General features: G+C 44.7%; 1 long non-coding RNA gene across 1 annotated transcript in view; it reads left to right on the plus strand.

Moving 5' to 3' along the window:
• Nucleotides 1-11,264, plus strand: part of LOC117976108 (uncharacterized) — a 149,153-nt gene extending 137,889 nt beyond the window's left edge. Inside the window, exon 4 of the long non-coding RNA XR_010110082.1 lies at nt 10,477-11,264. This is a non-coding gene — a long non-coding RNA (uncharacterized LOC117976108). The remainder of the gene's footprint in view (nt 1-10,476) is intronic.
• The last annotated feature ends 6,359 nt before the right edge of the window (nt 11,265-17,623 follow it).

The following is a 17,623-nucleotide window of genomic DNA, read 5'->3' on the forward strand; positions in this document are numbered from 1 at the left end:
CTACATCCAAGGCTGGCTCCCCATGTGGTCACAAGACAGTTGCCAGTTGGGGGGGAATGTGTGCTTTCTCCTTCATGTCCAGCAGGAGACGGGGGTTTTTCTTTCTCTCAGCCATGGAGCATAAGTGCTAGAATTCACTGCACCTGGAAAAACTTAGGTCAAATGCTTGTTTCTGAACGAGTTTTTTTGTGTGTGTGATAATGATCTTTCTTACACATTTTTTAAATACCAGAAGTAATTAAATATGTTCATATATGTAATTTAGAAAGTAAATCGTGTTTATATTTATTTGAGATAGATGTGATGTTTGTATTTATTTGAGATAGATGTGATTATTTTATATATGCATACACACAGTGAACCAATTTTTTTTTTTTTTTTTTGAGACGGAGTCTTGCTCTGTCACCCAGGCTGGAGTGCAATGGCGCGATCTCAGTTTACTGCAAGCTCTGCCTCCCGGGTTCCTGCCATTCTCCTGCCTCGGCCTCCATAGTAGCTGGGACTACAGGTGCCCACCACCATGCCTGGCTAATTTTTTGTATTTTTAGTAGAGACAGTGTTTCACCATGTTAGCCAGGATGGTCTTGATCTCCTGACCTCATGATTCACCTGCCTCGGCCTCCCAAAGTGCTGGGATTACAGGTGTGAGCCACCGCGCTCGGCCCACTGAACCAATTTTTGTGTTGAGAGGGTGAGGCTACTGATACGTGAATCATGATTTAGACCAAACAGGGCCCACTCGTGGAGCTGGGGCTGGGATCAGTCCCATTCAAACTGTGAGGCTTCACCATTGGGAAGGCAGCTGACAGCACCTCCTATAATTCCTGTGGCAACTTCCCGGAGAAGGAATCACCCCATCTTTCCTTGAACTGCTTAAGTGACAAATTTATATGATAAATCATTCTTTTTCCCCAGAATACGGTCAGCCCTCCCTATCTGTGTGTTCCGCATCCACAGATTCAAACAACAATAAAAATAATAAAAATACAGTATAACAACAATTTACATAGCATTTGTATTCTGTAAGGTATTATAAGTAATACAGACCGGGCGCGGTGGCTCACGCCTATAATCCCAGCACTTTGGGAGGCCGAGGTGGGCGGATCACGAGGTCAGGAGTTTGAGACCAGCCTGGCCAATATGGTGAAACCCCATCTCTACTAAAAATACAAAAATTAGCTGGGCGTTGTGGCGGGCGCCTGTAGTCCCAGCTACTCAGGAGGCTGAGGCCGAAGAATCGCTTGAACCCAGAAGGTGGAGGTTGCAGTGAGCCAAGATTGTGCCACTGCACTCCAGCCAGAGAGACAGAGCAAGACTCCGTCTCGAAAAAAAAAGTAATCTAGAGATAATTTTAAGTATATGGGAGGATGTGCATAGGTCATAGGCAAATACTACACCATTTTACATAAGAAACTTGAATATTATAAATTTTGGTATGAGGGGGACCATCCTGGAACAAACCCCCTGCGGATACCAAGGGAAGACTGTATGTGTATATTTGGAGCATGTGCCCCTGATTCCTGAAAGATACATAAGGAAAAATGGATTCTACAGACGCAAATTTTTCTAATGAGACAGAATTGATTGATCAACAAATATGGCTGAGAAACATGAAGAGGATTATTGGGATATTGAATGACAAGCATGAACTGATGGGCTTCCCAGTAGCTTGTGAAAACTAGAAGCCTGGCCTTCAGGGTGACTGCTGTGTGTGTGTCTCCCATTGGGTTAGCCGGCCCTTCATGCCCTCTCCAGAGCCACTGTGAGGGAGTTGGAGGAGCAGGAGACAGGAGTAGGTGACACTGGGTTCCAGAAGCCTCCAAAGGAGCTGTTCTGCAGAAAGGACCTGGTTCAGGGTCTGCCCCAAGAACGTCCATCACTCCCTTGTTTTCTAGACTTTCTTCCGCTGTCAGAGGCCTTTGAACCAGAGCAATGCCATCTTGAATAGGAGCTGGGTAAAATAAGGCTGAGACCTACTGGGTTGCATTCCCAGATGGGTAAGGCATTCTAAGTTACAGGATGAGATAGAAGGTCAGCACAAAATACAGGTCATAAAGACCTTGCTGATAAAACAGCTTGCAGTAAAGAAGCCAGCCAAAACAAACCTACCAAAACCAAGATGGCAACGGGAGTGACCTCTGGTCATCCTCCCTGCTACACTCCTATCAGCGCAAGGACAGTTTACAAATGCCAGGGCAAGTCAGGAAGTTACCCTATATGGTCTAAAAAGGGGAGGCATGAATATGAATAATCCACCCTTGTTTAGCATATAATCAAGAAATAACCGTAAAAAACAGGGGCTGCTCTGTCTGCCAAGTAGCCATTCTTTTACTCCTTTACTTTCCTAATAAACTTGTTTCACTTCATTGTATGGACTTGCCCTAAATTCTTTCTTGCACAAGATTCAAGAACCCTCTCTGGGGGTCTGGATCAGGACCCCTTTTCCTGTAACACTACCACCCGATTAGGCATGTCCTAGGTGCTACATGAGGTGCGTTTGTCACAATAGCTGTTCAATTCTCTTCTGGACTAAAAAGGACATTTGAAGTTCTCAGGCTTGACCAGGTGTGGCCTGCATATGGCAGGCACAGGGACAGCTGAAAGGCAGTGTCCAGGGGAAGCCAGAACGGGGAGCCCAGGAGATGGCTGGGAGTGGGGATCAGCTGAAGGGCTGGATATGGAGGTGGCAGTTGGGTGGATGAACCTGGAGATCCAGTAGTAAGTGGACTTGAGGAAAGTTCTAGAACAACTCCCAGAGCTGCAGGGGCACTGTGCAGGGTGTCTGCAGCCTGAACATGGAGTCCTGAATGGAAGCTGCCCTTTGCTGCTTTGGGAGCCTTTGATTATGCCCAGAGGAACAGGAGGCTTTGGAAGGCTGCAGAGTAGGAAACTGGCTTCTCTACCCACCCTCTTGCCAGTAGGCTGCATGATCCTGGGAAGGCGCTTCCCCTTTCCAATCCCAGTTTTGTTCATTTGTTGGGATCCATTAACTGAGTGAGAGAGTCGGTGGTTGATTTCTGAGGTCTACTTGAAAATTCTGCAAGCTGGAGGCTTCTCCTAAGGAGTTAATTGTTAATTCAAGTGTAAACTGAGGATGGCGTTAAGTGTGACCTCCTCCTGGGTTATTTGCATTTTATAACGCACTCCTAGGAGACCAAAATTCCTAGAAGATCCTAAAAGAATAGTGGTTTGGGTGTGTGGGGGTAGGGGGGAGAAAGAGAGGAGTGAAAGGGAGAGAGAGAGAGCGCGAGTTCTTTGTTTAAAACACTTTAAATCGACAGAGCAAGACTCTGTTTCAAAAAAAAAAAAAAACAACCCACTTTAAATCTGAAATCTATCCCTACTATATGGAAAGGTGAGGATTTTCTGAATCATCTGGGATGCTCAGACCCTAGTAATACTCATGGTGGGATGTGCAGGAACTATTTTGAGTATTTTATTTAGCTACAGTAGTTCTGTATGAACTAAATGAAATGCCAGATGTCGAGTCAGTGTGATTTTTCACTTGATATTTGTTTGGAATTCTGGGGGTGGAAAGCAATAGATGGTGCAATAGATTAGGTAACACTAGGCTCTTTAGTAATAAGAGGTCACCTCTCTGGCTAGATTTGGCTTTGGTTCTCTCATTTCCCATCTATTATCCTTGCAACAAGGCCCAACCAGTGCTCTCCAGAACATACGCTCCTTCAGGCTGAGACTTGTCTGGAGCTGTCATCTAGAGCCTGGAAGATAAGAGGTGCTCAATAATTGTGGCTGAAGTTTGCCATTATCAGCTCTGTCTTGTAGATAAGACAACTGGGACTCTGAGAAGTTCACCTGGCTGGACAGTGGCCAGTTCAGGTGGCTCCTGGGAGTGTTGGTCAGAAAGCTCAGGTTTCTCTCTGGCTTCCCAGGCAGGTGGTCTCGTAGTCTCAGGACAGGCTGTTTGCCCTCGGCTGCAGAGTTAGGGGCCTGAATAGGGGCTTTACTTTTCCTTCAGCTCTCAGGCTGCAGCCTGGCTGCCTGGCTGTCCAGTATTCTGGTCAGAGTCTGCTGGAATTGGTAGCCTTTTAGGAGAAAGTTTGTGAGACTGAAAGCAAACTATCTGCCTCTCATCCCAGCACCTCCCACCCTGCTTTCTCAGAAGTGAATAAATTGAGCTTGGCACTTCAAAGAAAACCACCGACAGTATGTGTTGGCAATGATAACATTCAAGCTTTAAAGCAAAAATTAGAATTTTGGAAAACATGTTCATTATCATGAGCTTGACAGGTTCCCAGCACTTAAAGACATTTCTGATGAGATTGGTAGTGATACCAACAAATGTGATTTTTTTGATATTGTATAATGAAATATGTTAACATTTGGGTGACTTGTGTAACTGTGAACTAATATTTCCCAAATGACTAATGAATGATTCTACAGAATCATGCATGGGTAAAAGATCTATTCAAACTGGATGGTGGATTTTTAGGGAACAGTGAAAAGCTCTTCAATATAATTTTGGATTCCACATTGCAAATAACCTTTAAAAATTACCACTTACTGAGTTTTGGTGTAGTAGCAAAGAATATATCAATTATCTGCAATTATTAAATAACTCCTCCATCTCCCAACTAAGTATCTTCATTTACTTCAACCAAAATAATATATTTCAACGGAACACAGAAGCAGATGCAAGAATTCAGCTGTCTTAAGCCAAACATTCAAAAGAGTTGAAAAACTGAAAAATATTGCTTCTTTCTCATTAATTTTTTGGAAATTATAATTTTTTATAAAAAATGTTATTTGTGTTAACATGTAACGAGTTTAAAATTGTTACCTTTAGGCTGGGCGCGGTGGCTTACGCCTGTAATCCCAGCACTTTGGGAGGCCGAGGCAGGTGAATCATGAGGTCAGGAGATCGAGACCATCCTGGCTAACACAGTGAAACCCCATCTCTACTAAAAATACAAAAAAATTAGGTGGGCGTGGTGGCAGGCACCTGCAGTCCCAGCTACTCAGGAGGCTGAGGCAGGAGAATGGTGTGAACCCAGGAGGCGGAGCTTGCAGTGAGCCGAGATGGCGCCACTGCCCTCCAGCCTGGGCGACAGAGTGAGACTCTGTCTCAAAACAAAACAAAACAAACAAAAACTTTCTCAGTTTTGTTTTCTAACATGGAAAATATTGGATATAATAAATGTAAGCAAAAGCTCTTTAGGATTCTAAGTTATTTTTAAGAGTATAAACTGTGCCCCACCCCCTGCCAAAAACTTTTGAATTGCTGATCTAAAATATACAAAGAACTCGTACAAAGCAACAAGAATAAGACGGTATCCCAACAGAAAAAAAAATGAGCAAAGGATGCAAACAGGTAATTTACGAAAAGAATAAACAGGCATACAAAGAAAGAGTTGTTCAGATTATTAATCAGAGTGCAGATAAAAATGTGACACGTTACCTTATACCTAGTAGGCTGGCAAAACATAGAAAGCCAAATAATGACAAGTATGGTTGGGGTTTGAGGACAGAAAAACCCTGATGTACAGTTGGTAGGAGTGAGAAAAGTATAGTAGTGATTCTGAAAGCATTCTAATAATAGTTATTTCAGTTAAATATGCATAGGCTTTTTTTTGTTTTTGTTTTTGTTTTTTTTGAGATGGAGTTTCGCTCTTGTTGCCCAGGCTGGAGTGCAATGGCACAATCTTGGCTCGCTGCAACCTCCGCCTCCTGGGTTCAAGAGATTCTCCTGCCTCAGCCTTCTGAGCAGGCATGCGCCACCACGCCCGACTAATTTTGTATTTTTAGTAGAGACGGGGTTTCTCCACGTTGGTCAGGCTGGTCTCGAACTCCTGACCTCAGGTGATCTGCCCACCTCAGCCTCCCAAAGTGCTGGGATTACAGGTGTGAGCCACTGCGCCCGGCCTTGCATAGTTCTTACGACTTAGCAATTCCATGTTTGGGTGTATGAACAAAATAAGTTGTCATGCACAAGTCATTTGGTGTGTGTACAGATGTTTATTCTCCCTGCTTGCAGGGACAGGGATCTGAAGCCTCCTGGGAGCCCATCACTAGTGAGTGGATTGGGAACACGTAAATGAATGCTACCAGATGTACCCACATCATGTATATATCCCAAAGAAAGTGCTACAAGAAATGAGAGAAACAAGCAGAAGCAATCTACAGCATGATATTGTTTATGTAAATTAAAATTACAGTCATACAAAGCAATTCATGTTTTGCAAGAATACAAATTATAGAATTTACATTGCATTGGTTTCCTAGGGCTGTTAGGAACTACCACTAATTGGGTGGCTTAAAACAAAATAAATTATTCTCTCATAGTTCTGGAGGCCTGAAGTCCAAAACTGAGGTGTCGACATGGTTGGTTCCTTCTGGGCCTCCGAGGAAGAATCTGTTCCATGCCTGTCTCATAGCTTCTGATGGTGCTGGCAATTCTTGGTCTTCCTTGGCTTGTAGATGCATCACTCCCGTCTCGCTTCTGTCTTCCTTCTCTGTGTGCCCATGCCTCTCTGCATTTACATTTCTCTCTTCTTATAGGGACACCAGTCACATTGGATTTAAGGCCTGCCCTTCTCTAGCGTGACTTGACTTCAACTTGATTATATCTGCAAAGACTCTATTTCTCTGTTTCACAGGCTCTGGGTGGACATGAATTTTGGGGGAACACAATTCAGCTGGATACATAGAGCAAACATATGAGAATGGCTGGCCACACGGGGGAGGGAATGGGAATGTGAGATGGGATACACAGGCATAAACAAACAATGGCCAAGCAAGAGGTGGGCCTGGACAGAGCCGGCAGTGGTGTGCACACACTAAGAGCCACACAAGGAAACTTCTCCGTATCCATTTTGGCTCTAGATTCAGGAAAACAGAAGCAAGAAAACCAAAACAAAAAACAGTAATAAAAACAACAAAACTTCACCTGGCTAATTTTTTTCTTTTTTTTTTTTTTGGCGTTGTGGCACATGCCTGTAGTCCCAGCTACTCGGGAGGTTGAGACAGGAGAATTGCTTGAACCCAGGAGGCAGAGGTTGCAGTGAGTCGAGATCACGCCATTGCCCTCCAACTTGGGCAACAGAGCAAGACTCTGTCTCAAAAAAAAAAAAAAAAACCCACAATCTGACTTCCACATGGGTTTGAGGATAGAATTTACACTACCCAAGAATTCCAAGAGATCCCAAGCAAAAACTGAGTTAAAAGGAGTAATGATTTGGCAATGCCTTCTGCCATTTTGCCAAAGTAATTACAAATCCTCTTTGAAGAAAAAAGAACCTCTTAACTCAGGCTTCAAAGAACTTCTACAGCCAAAGTTCCTCAAAAGTCAAGAGAGGTAAAACAGAACATAGAACTTCACACAAGTAGAGGAAGAATATGGAATAAGACAATCAAGGCAGGCAAACAGAGAAAAAGTAATATAGAAAAAAAAACAACTTATAGAAAGCACAAAGACTAAAATGGACTCAAATATATCAGCATTCAAAATAAATATAAGTGATTTAAACTTGCCAGTTGAGACAGGTTGTCAGAACAGACGAAAAAGAAACAGAACCCAGTAACATGCTTTTTACTTGAAACATGAGGACCCAGAAAGTTTTAAAACATATAAATGGAAAAAAGTTTTTAGCAAGTAGTCCGTGAATGCTCATTTGTGAAGCTTTATTAATATCAGGCAAAATATGCTTTAGGGCAAAAAAGTCTTACCAGAGTAAATGCAGAATATAAGATGGATTCAAATGAAGATGGATTAATGCTATTCATGAATTGCATTAATTAAATTATTGGAATAGATATAGAAAAGTTATTCAATATAATTTGGCATTTATTCATGAGTATTCTTAATAAACTAGAAGAGAGCTTTCTTAATCCGATGAAGGCACTTCTCAAAATAATCTACAACTAATCTCATACTTAATGATAAGCTATTAGAGACAATTTATTTTTATTTTATTTTTTTTGAGAAAGAGTCTGGCTCTGTTGCCCAGGCTGGAGTGCGGTGGCACGATCTTGACTCACTGCAACCTCCGCTTCGCGGGTTCAAGTGATTCTCCTACCTTAGGCTCCCGAGTAGCTGGGATTACAGGCACCTGCCACCACGCCTGGCTAATTTTTGTGTTTTTAGTAAAGATGTGTCTTCACCGTGTTGGCCAGGCTGGTCTCGAACTCCTGACCTCAGGTGATCCCCCTGCCTCGGCCTCCCAAAGCGCCGGGATTACAGGCGTGAGACACCACGCCCAGCCCAAGACAATTTAGGAAGAAGACAATCATTCCTGCTCTAGCTGCATCTTTTAAACTTTGTACAGTAATCCTAGATAAAGTAGCAAATTAAAGTAGTATAAGGATTGTCATCATTTGGACACGAATATACAGAAAACCTCAAAGATCTATAGGCAAATTTTAAGATTAATAATTTATACTGATATAAAATGAATACACAAAACAAAATTGCATTTCTAGGCCAGCATTTGAATATGTGATTTCAAAAGACATAATTTAAAATAACAAATACAAGTAAAGTGCTTTGGAAATCTAAAATGTTCAAGACTTTTACAGATAGAACATATTCAACTTTATTTAGGTCTTTAAAAAACTTAAAAGAAGCACAATGTTTATAGATATGATGTCTGGATGTCATAAAGGGATTAACATTCTCCAAACTGATTTATAGAAATTCCAGTTGGACTCTCCTTTAGACGACCACAGACTGGTTCTGAAATTTCTATGGAAGATCAAGGGGCCAAGTATACCCAGGGCATTCCTGAAGAAGAAAACCCAGGAGGATGTTTGCCTGATACAAAGATTTAACATGAAGCTACAGTTATTAATTAATATATCGAGAGTCCTCTTGGGCAGGACCTTCCACCAGGTCTTCCCTGAAAAAGCCGCTTACCTTTCCCTGGCCACCTGCGGCAGCAACTTGCTTTCAATGCTCTGCCAGCAGGCAGGCAGCATCATCTACAGCTGCTCGCCCTTGGCTGTTCCCAGGTGGGAGTAAGATGCCAATCCAATCCCATGGATGCTGCCACCCTCAAATGCTGTGTTAATACTTTTGATGTTGCTTCACCGGCTCGAGGTGAAGGGACAGACACCGCAGTCCCCCCTCCCATGGAGATGGGTGGGAACATCTACAGCCAGCTCCGTGCCTCCAGGCAAGTTGATGGTGACCAGTCCATGTGGGCAGAAGCTGCTTGGTGGCCCCTGGAAGGGGAACCCACCATGTGATTTAATGGGGGCACATAGCACCTACTGTTGTCCCCAGCCTCTGGGACTGCTGCCAAAAAAAACTGAAATGCTGAGACAAAGGCTCACGTTTAATATCCTGCTACGGTGATTTCTAAAATAGGGTTGTGACAAATGGGACCCGATCAGTTCTCACGGACTCTGTGCCCATCTGTTTTGGTTTCCTTTGTGTGTTTGCTCAGTCAGAACAAGTATTTATCAGCTGAGGTGATGAAAGGCATTGAAGCATGGAATTATCGGTGTGTGCTGGGCTCCTCTTCACATGAGGGTGATTTGTCCCTACATCAAAAGAAGAGGTGTTGGGGCAGAGGGCTTAAAATCTGACGGACGTTGATTGGAACTTTGGCTCTAAGTAACTCTGTGGTGGAACCCGTGTTGCTTTCCTTCTCGGAGCCTCAGTTTCATTGTAAACGGAGGAGGAGGAGGGTGCCTCCAGGCTGGGATGTGTCCACAGCAGAGGGCCCAGGTTGTTGCTCAATACACGATCGTCCCTTCCCTCCTCAAAGCCTTGAATAGAGCAAACAGGTGTCTGCGTAACCACATATTTCTTCTATACCTTAGAGACTCCAAATAAATAGCATCAGATAATAATCATGTTAACAGGAGGGCTGTTACCCCATTAAAGTTGTAAAGCGAGTTTCTCCCATCGTTTTAGACCACGTCCGCCCACACACACACATTCTGTGGCGTGAAATCCCGATGCCTCCACCTTCCCCTTCCCTGTTTGTGGGCTGTTTCTCTTGGCAGCAGCCTGGAATCCAGGCCTTCTATGGCTGAAGTGATTGCTGCCCCTTTCTGTGTGTGAGAGCAAGAGAAGCGGGTGGAGGGAAGGGACAGGAGCTCGGGAAGAGGTGATTAACGCATATCCCCCTGGCGGGTCATGCTGCTTTCATGGGCATCCTAATCCCGTTTCCTCTCCTAAGCAGAAGGCACTGGGATTGATTTAACAGATTTTTTGTTGTTACTGTTATTTAGGGCTCTCTTTTGGTGGGTATGATACCATAATATCTTGGGGGTATTTAAGCCTTAAGCAGCACCTACCTGATCACACTTGCTTGACCCCCTTCCCAGTCTCAGACATTTCTCATGATCAGTCACCTTGGTTGGAACTCAGGCTGGTGTCTCCGGATTCAGACCTTTGATCTCGCTGTGTAAGGGATGGAGGGCTTGGTGGTGGTGAGGCAGGGAGTGGCAATTGGAGTTGAAGGTGTCCCTGAGATTCTGATCCCATTTTTCCTTTCCTCTTCCACTTAGGAACATCTGTTCAGTCCCTGGGATGGTGAGGCTATAACCACAAAGCTATAAGAGAAGACGACTAGTTTTGCAATGGGTAAATGATATTTATTTTTATTTTTTAAATTAATTTTTTTACTTCAGTACATTTTTGGGGAACAGGTGGTATTTGGTTACATGAATAAGTTATTTAGCAGTGATGTCTGAGATTTTGATGTACCCGCCCATCACCCAAGCAGTGTATACAGTACCCAATGTGTAGTCTTTTATCCCTCACCCCCCTCCCACCCTTCCTTTGAGTCCCCAGAGTCTAATGTGTCATTCTTATTCCTTTGGGTCCTCATAGATTAGCTCTGACATATAAGTGAGAACACACGATGTTTGGTTTTCCATTCCTGGTTCTATCACTTAGAATAATGGTCTCCAATTCCATCCAGGTTGCTGTGAATGCCATTATTTGAAATTTGTCTGGTAGGCTGGGAGGTAAAGTAGTGTGGCAAGGCAGAGAGTGAGGAACAGGCTCGCAGCATGCTCCTGACCCAGCATGTTCCCAAAGGTGGCAGTTGTCAGTTACATTCCCACGTTGGCCAGGGTTCAAGGGCCCAGAGCAGGGTACTTTTAAGAGAGGCTGGTATTAATATTTGACCAGAAGTTGTCTGTGGTATAAACAGTGCCTTCATCCCAACTTCATTGTTCAATTACCTTTTTAAAAATTGTATTATTTATTTAGAGACGGGCTTATAAGACTGGCTCATTTTTGTATTTTTGGTAGAGCTGGGGTTTTTCCATGTTGCCCAGGCTGGTCTAGAACTCCTGGCCTCCCAGAGCGCTGGGATTACAGGAGTGAATAACTGCACTCTGCCTTTAATTACCTTTCTTCCACGCACAGAGGCTTTGGATGAGGTTGTATGCATGTGTGTAAACTAGAGAAAGATTTCAAGCAAATACATAATATAGGAATGTTGTAACCCAACAGGCGCTTTTCATTCATTCATTCATTCATTCATTCATTCATTCATAAAGCCTCATCAAACATTTATTATGCGTTCCAGGATACAGTGGCGAAAATAATGAACACATCTGTTACCTGGGGCTTACTTGTCATTATTGGACATTAATCAAATAATTGCACAGATAAACATATAATTTCATAGTGTGCTCAGTGCCGTGAAGGAGAGCACAGTGACATGAAAGAGGATATTATAGGGGATGAGGGGCTTTCCTGAGAAAGTGACATCTGAGCCAGGAATTGAAAGATGAGTAGAGGATAAGGAGGCAGAGGCAGGATGGGGTTGGGGGCTGAGACTGGGGTGGGAAAAAGCCAGTCCAGATGATGGAATGGTAGAATGAAATGTTTTAGGGCATCGTAGTGGAGGTGAGTGGAGTTTTGGGGGGCACTGCCGCAAACCCCCTGTGTATCATAGATGTCAAGAATATGAGGATAGGCAGGTTCCCCTAGATCCAGTACTTCCAGCAAATGACCGTCTAATTGGTAGCTAGGCTTATGGAAAGAACCCTCCTTTCCAATTGTTTTTATACTTCTTTGTTCTGCGGACAAAAGCATTTTTGATGTTATGTGAAAATGTGGGTTTTAAGTGTGGCGATTTCATGAAAGTATAGGTTGACTTGCTCTGCCTGGAATAATGATTGGAAGAATGGCAGGTGGGGTCAGGAAGGAGGTTGAGGAGTGAAGATGGAGGGATCAGGAATGGAAAGAAGAGAGGATACTCCCTAAGCAAGGCTGGGATTTTTGCGGGAGGCGGGGGCGTTAAGCAACGCTAGGTATGAAATCTGAGGCATGAGCCACCATCGTGATTGCAGTGGAATGAGGTTGCTCCCGTGACCAGTCAGGAAGGATCACATCGCCCCAAGCCTGGGGATGAGGGGAATGGGGAGCCTCTCCAGTTTGGAAGTTAAACATCACAATTCACTACTGTGACTAAGCTACGCATCAATTTGCTGGATATGGCTTCTGCCTCAGATTCTTCAAGCCCCACACAGGCTGCTGGTTTCTCCAGTCTTCCAAGCTGACCCTGAGTGTTACAATTCAGACAACTCAACATGGAAAGAACATACCTGAGGCTGAGGGGCTCGGCTACTCTCCCATAACAGCGAAAGGGAATTCTGGGAAAGCACTGGGCTTGGGGTCAGAGGGCGTACACTCACCGCCACTACTAATTTATTGACCTCACAAAAACATTTACGATTATAATGATAACCATAATGTTTATAGTTTACATAGGATTAAATTATGAACTTTTACATGCCAGGAATTGCAAAAAGTGTGTTACCTCCAACAGGGTTCAAATATTCCCATTTCACTCATGGGAAAGAACATTACTAAGTGCAATGTGTTGAATAGTGTCCCCAGAAAGATCTGTCCAAGTCTTAAACCCTAGTTCCTGTGAGTGCGGCTTTATTTGGAAATAGGGTCTTTATACGTATAATTAAGTTGAGAATCTCCAGATGAAGCCCTCCTGGATTTAGGGTGGGCTTTTCTTTACAGGGAAGGAGAGGGAGGTCTGACACAAAGACACGCAGAGAAGGCAGCCATGTGAAGACAAGGCAAAGATTGGAGTTCCTTAGCAAGAAACCAAGGAACACCCACGGTTGGCAGAAGGCAGCCATGTGAAGACAAGGCAAAGATTGGAGTTCCTTAGCAAGAAACCAAGGAACACCCACGGTTGGCAGAAGGCAGCCATGTGAAGACAAGGCAAAGATTGGAGTTCCTTAGCAAGAAACCAAGGAACACCCACGGTTGGCAGAAGCCACCAAAACCCAGGAGAGAGGCGTGGGACAGACTCTTCTGTAGAGCCTCCAGTGGGAACCAACCCTGCCGCACCTTGACTTCAGACTTCTGGTCTCCAGAATTGTGACGGAATAAATTTCTGTTGTTTTGAGGCATATAGATTGTGGTAATATGTTACAGTAGTCCTAGGAAGCTCATACACTTTCTCAAGGACATCTAGAAAGTAAAAAGTAAGCCAGGATTTAAACCCAGATTTGCAAACTTCAGGTCCCTGTCAAATATGCCATAGGAAGTCTTTGGCTCATTTCCTTAACAGAAAAATGGGAGGGTTAAATTCTATGACCTGAGGTCCCTTTGAATGCTGTGTCTGTGGATTCAAGGGCCAATCCAAAAGTGAGATCTGAAGGTGAGATTCAGTCTTGTACCTGAGGAGGCAGGTTTGACCACCACTGGGCTCCAAGGACCTCATGTCTGAGAATTCCCTGGTGATACTGACTCAATGTCTCCATTCATGTGTTGCAGGAGACCAAGATGAGATAGAAATAAAAAGAGAGAGAAGAATAAAATCTAATAAAATCTAATACCTGGGTCCAAAAAACCATTTACCCAAATGCCAAATTGGAAGGACCCAGCAATGTGATAGAGAACACATTCAAATGAGCACACTGCGGGATGGGACTGCATCGGGCCAGGCAGTGTTTGCAGATACAGGTGCTCAAAGCAGGGGTGGGAGAGTTCTCTGTTATATTCTGCTCATGCCACACCCAGTGCCTTGGCGGGTGGGACCCAGGGTAGCAAATTCCTTAAAGAGGGCCAAGGATGGCCAAAGCCCTTTGAGATGGGAGAAAACAGCTATGAGTGAAAGACATGGCTGACGTATCAAAGAAAGGTCACATACATTGGGATCCCATTTCACCAACAAACCAATTCTACAGAGGGAGGGGCCACAGGAAGATGGTCTAAGGAAGGGATTTGTAATGATCAGAGCTGTCTAGAAGTGAAGGACCTATCGTTGGTCAGTAAAGCATTCCTTATTATTGGACATGAACCAAAACCATCCTGGGGACCATTTGGTAGAGCTGTGGTAGTAGGTTTTGGATCATCAGATGAGATGCTGGATGGGATAGTTTTATATTTCCTATCAACTCGGAGATGGCAGGGATTCTAGCTCTGGTATTTCAATGCCTTCTCCCCTTTCTGGACTGCCTGCCCCTCTGTAGTTTTTGTGGGATGGTTTTGGCCAGATCCTTTTGAAGGACCTGAGGTTCATTCAGAAGAGGCACTGAGAGTAATCTGTGTTGGGATGTGATGCTCCAGAGATTGGGGCAAAATATGTGCCTGAAAGAGCCGGAATTAGTGTCATCTAAGGGCTAAGCTCAAGTCCTGGGAGCAAGGTGTGGCCCTTCATAGGAGAAGGGGACAAAAGGTCAGAAGCCATAAAGGAGGAGCCAGGAAGAAAATGGAATATAAAGTGGGTAAAAATGAATGACTTGGGAAAGTGGAGAAAGGGAGGGGGTGACACACACACACACACACGAGAGAGAGAGAGAGAGAGAGAGAGAGAGAGAGAGATGGGCTCTGAACAGAGCCTCTCCCTAGCAGTGGGGGCAGCCCATAGCTACTCTGTTCTTGGGCAGTGGTCTCTGGACAGCAGGATGCACGTGGATGTTGGAGTTGCCAGATCTAACCCATCGGGAGTGTGGGCCAGTTTGGAAGGTTTCCTGTCTTGCGTAGGGAGGTCACTCGAGGAAAGTCCAGAGTATTTCTAGATAATCTAGTGGTGAATTTGAGAGGATAAGAGAAGGACCAGGGAGTTCAGTTAGAAAGACAAGACTGTGGGCTGGTCCCATTTTCCATAAGAGCAAATCTTCCCAGGGAGCTTAAGGAACTCACCCTGCCGGGTGCTGGGCTGAGCATCTCCTGCACGTTGACACATTAGTGGTAGCAACAACTTTGTGTGATGGCAGCTGTTTATTGTTTTAATTTTACAATTGATGAAAATGATAGTTAAAGCCATTCAGTTGCTAAGTGGCTAAGTTGGCCGTCAAGCCTGGATGGGCCCTACCTTGAGGCTGGTGCCTCACCACTCCTTGGGCCTGAGGTGCTCAGGCCACAGGTTGTTAATGTTGGAAAAGACACCAGAGATTCTCTCCCGCAACCTGTTCTTTTTTTTTTTTTTTTTTTGAGACGGAGTCTCGCTCTGTCACCCAGGCTAGAGTGCAGTGGCGTGATCTCGGCTCACTGCAAGCTCCGCCTCCCGGGTTCACACCATTCTCCTGCCTCAGCCTCCCGAGTAGCTGGGACTACAGGCACCCACCACCACGCCTGGCTAATCTTTTGTAGTTTTAGTAGAGACGGGTTTCACCGTGCTAGCCAGGATGGTCTCGATCTCCTGACTTCGTGATCCACCCGCCTCGGCCTCCCAAAGTGCTGGGATTACAGGCATGAGCCACCATGCCGGCCCGCAACCTGTTCTTTTTACGAAGGAGAGAACCGTGGCCTGCAGAGGGGAGGACCTGGCTTTTCTGAAAGTTTTATGTTTGGAACAAGCTTCCGAGCTGGGGTTGGAAAGCCGGGAATCCTGCCCTGGGTCTCCGGCTCTTTGTCTTGTTTTGGTGCTGAGGGAGCCTGGCTTCTTGCCCTGGTTCCATCACTGACAGCTGAGCAAACCTCAGGCTCTCCTTTTCCTTGATGGTAAATTAAAGTCCTCCAGCTTGACTCACTCCTGGGCTCAGGTGGTATTATTATCAGGATTAATTACATGGCTAGAGAGAGGGCTGAGCCTTTCCTGGGGAAACAAGGCCACTTAAAAGACACTATTATATTATTATGTTTTAACTGCCCTGATATATTTGTAACCAAGACTTCTTAGAATGATATTAAAATATAAATAGAGAAAGGATCCAAAATTTAAACTGCAATTTTTCCTGCCATTTCCTGGTCAGCATAAGGAATATTGAGTTTTCTATCTAAGTGCCCATATAAGATATGAAATACCTGGGTAACGGGAGCAATTTGCTGCTTAAATTGGAACCTTGCAAATCAATTATCAGGAACTAGAGCATGCATTTTCTCCTAAGCCAAAAAAAATTATTCTTCAAAATGACATTTGGCTGCTCACTGCATGTCATAATCAAACGAGGAGTGAGGTCTAATGCAGTAGCTCCACATCTAGGTGAAAAGGGAAAAAGAAATTATCCCCAAAACTGCAAATCTTCTAAGATATGTGATCCTATATTTTCAAGACTGAAGCAAGCCTTAGGAATTTAAAGAGTTTAAGAAAGTAAAATTTGATTCAAATTCACTTCTTTACCGAAACTTGCAAAGCAAAAATCCCCAGTTTCTCTGGGTGGCATTTTATTGCCTGGCTATAGGTCTAGACAGGTCTAGAGCCTGGGGTGCAGGGTGTGGGGGAAGGGCAGTATTTCATAGTATAGCAGTGGAAAAGGAGCTTAGAGTTTCTTTGGTATGGCGATTCTCAATCCTGGCTGCTCAGTGGAATTGCCTGCGATGCTTTTAAAAACCATGGCTGGGGCTGGGCATGGTGGCTCATGCCTATAATCCCAGCACTTTTGGGGGGACTGAGGCAGGCAGATCACCTGAGGTCGAGAGTTCGAGGCCAGCCTGACCAACATGGAGAAACTCCGTCTCTACTAAAAACACACAAATTAGCCAGGCGTGGTGGCGCATGCCTGTAATCCCAGCTACTCGGGAGGCTGAGGGGGGAGAATCATTTGAACCCAGGAGGCAGAGGTTGTGGTGAGCCGAGATCGCGCCATTGCACTCCAGCTTGGGCAATAAGATTGAAATTCCGTCTCAAACAAACAAACAAAAAACCATGGCTGGCCAGGTGCAGTGGTTCACACCTGTAATCCCAGCATTTTGGGACACCGAGGCAGGCAGATTGCTTGAGCCCAGGGGTCTGAGTCCAGCCTGGGCAACATGGTGAAACCCCATCTCTACAAAAACTACAAATATTAGCCAGGTGTGGTGGTGCATGCCTGTAGTCCCAGCTACTTGGGAGGCTGAGGTGGGAGGATCAATTAAGCTCAGGAGGCAGAGGTTGCACTGAGCCAAGATCCCACCAGCACACTCCAGCCTGGGCAACAGAGCGAGACTCTCAAAACAACAACAACAAAACCGTGGCTACCTGCGTTCTACCCCTAGAGATTCTGATTCCATTGATCCAGGTTGTTGGAGCTCAGCTCCTGTGTTACTTAAAAGATTTCCCAGGTGACTGTAATGTGCAGCCAGGGTTGAACCTAAGCTTCTCACAGGAGTGCTGTGAGGATTAAGTGAGATAAATGAAGAAAGCACACCCAGAGCAGTACCTGGAACCCAGGTGCTTAAGCATGGTGGCTTCCCTCCGGCCTCTGGGTTCCTCCATCTCTCCCTGCCCCACCATCTCCACACCTTCTA

Source organism: Pan paniscus, chromosome 16, assembly GCF_029289425.2.
Source record: "Pan paniscus chromosome 16, NHGRI_mPanPan1-v2.0_pri, whole genome shotgun sequence".
NCBI lineage: Eukaryota > Metazoa > Chordata > Mammalia > Primates > Hominidae > Pan > Pan paniscus.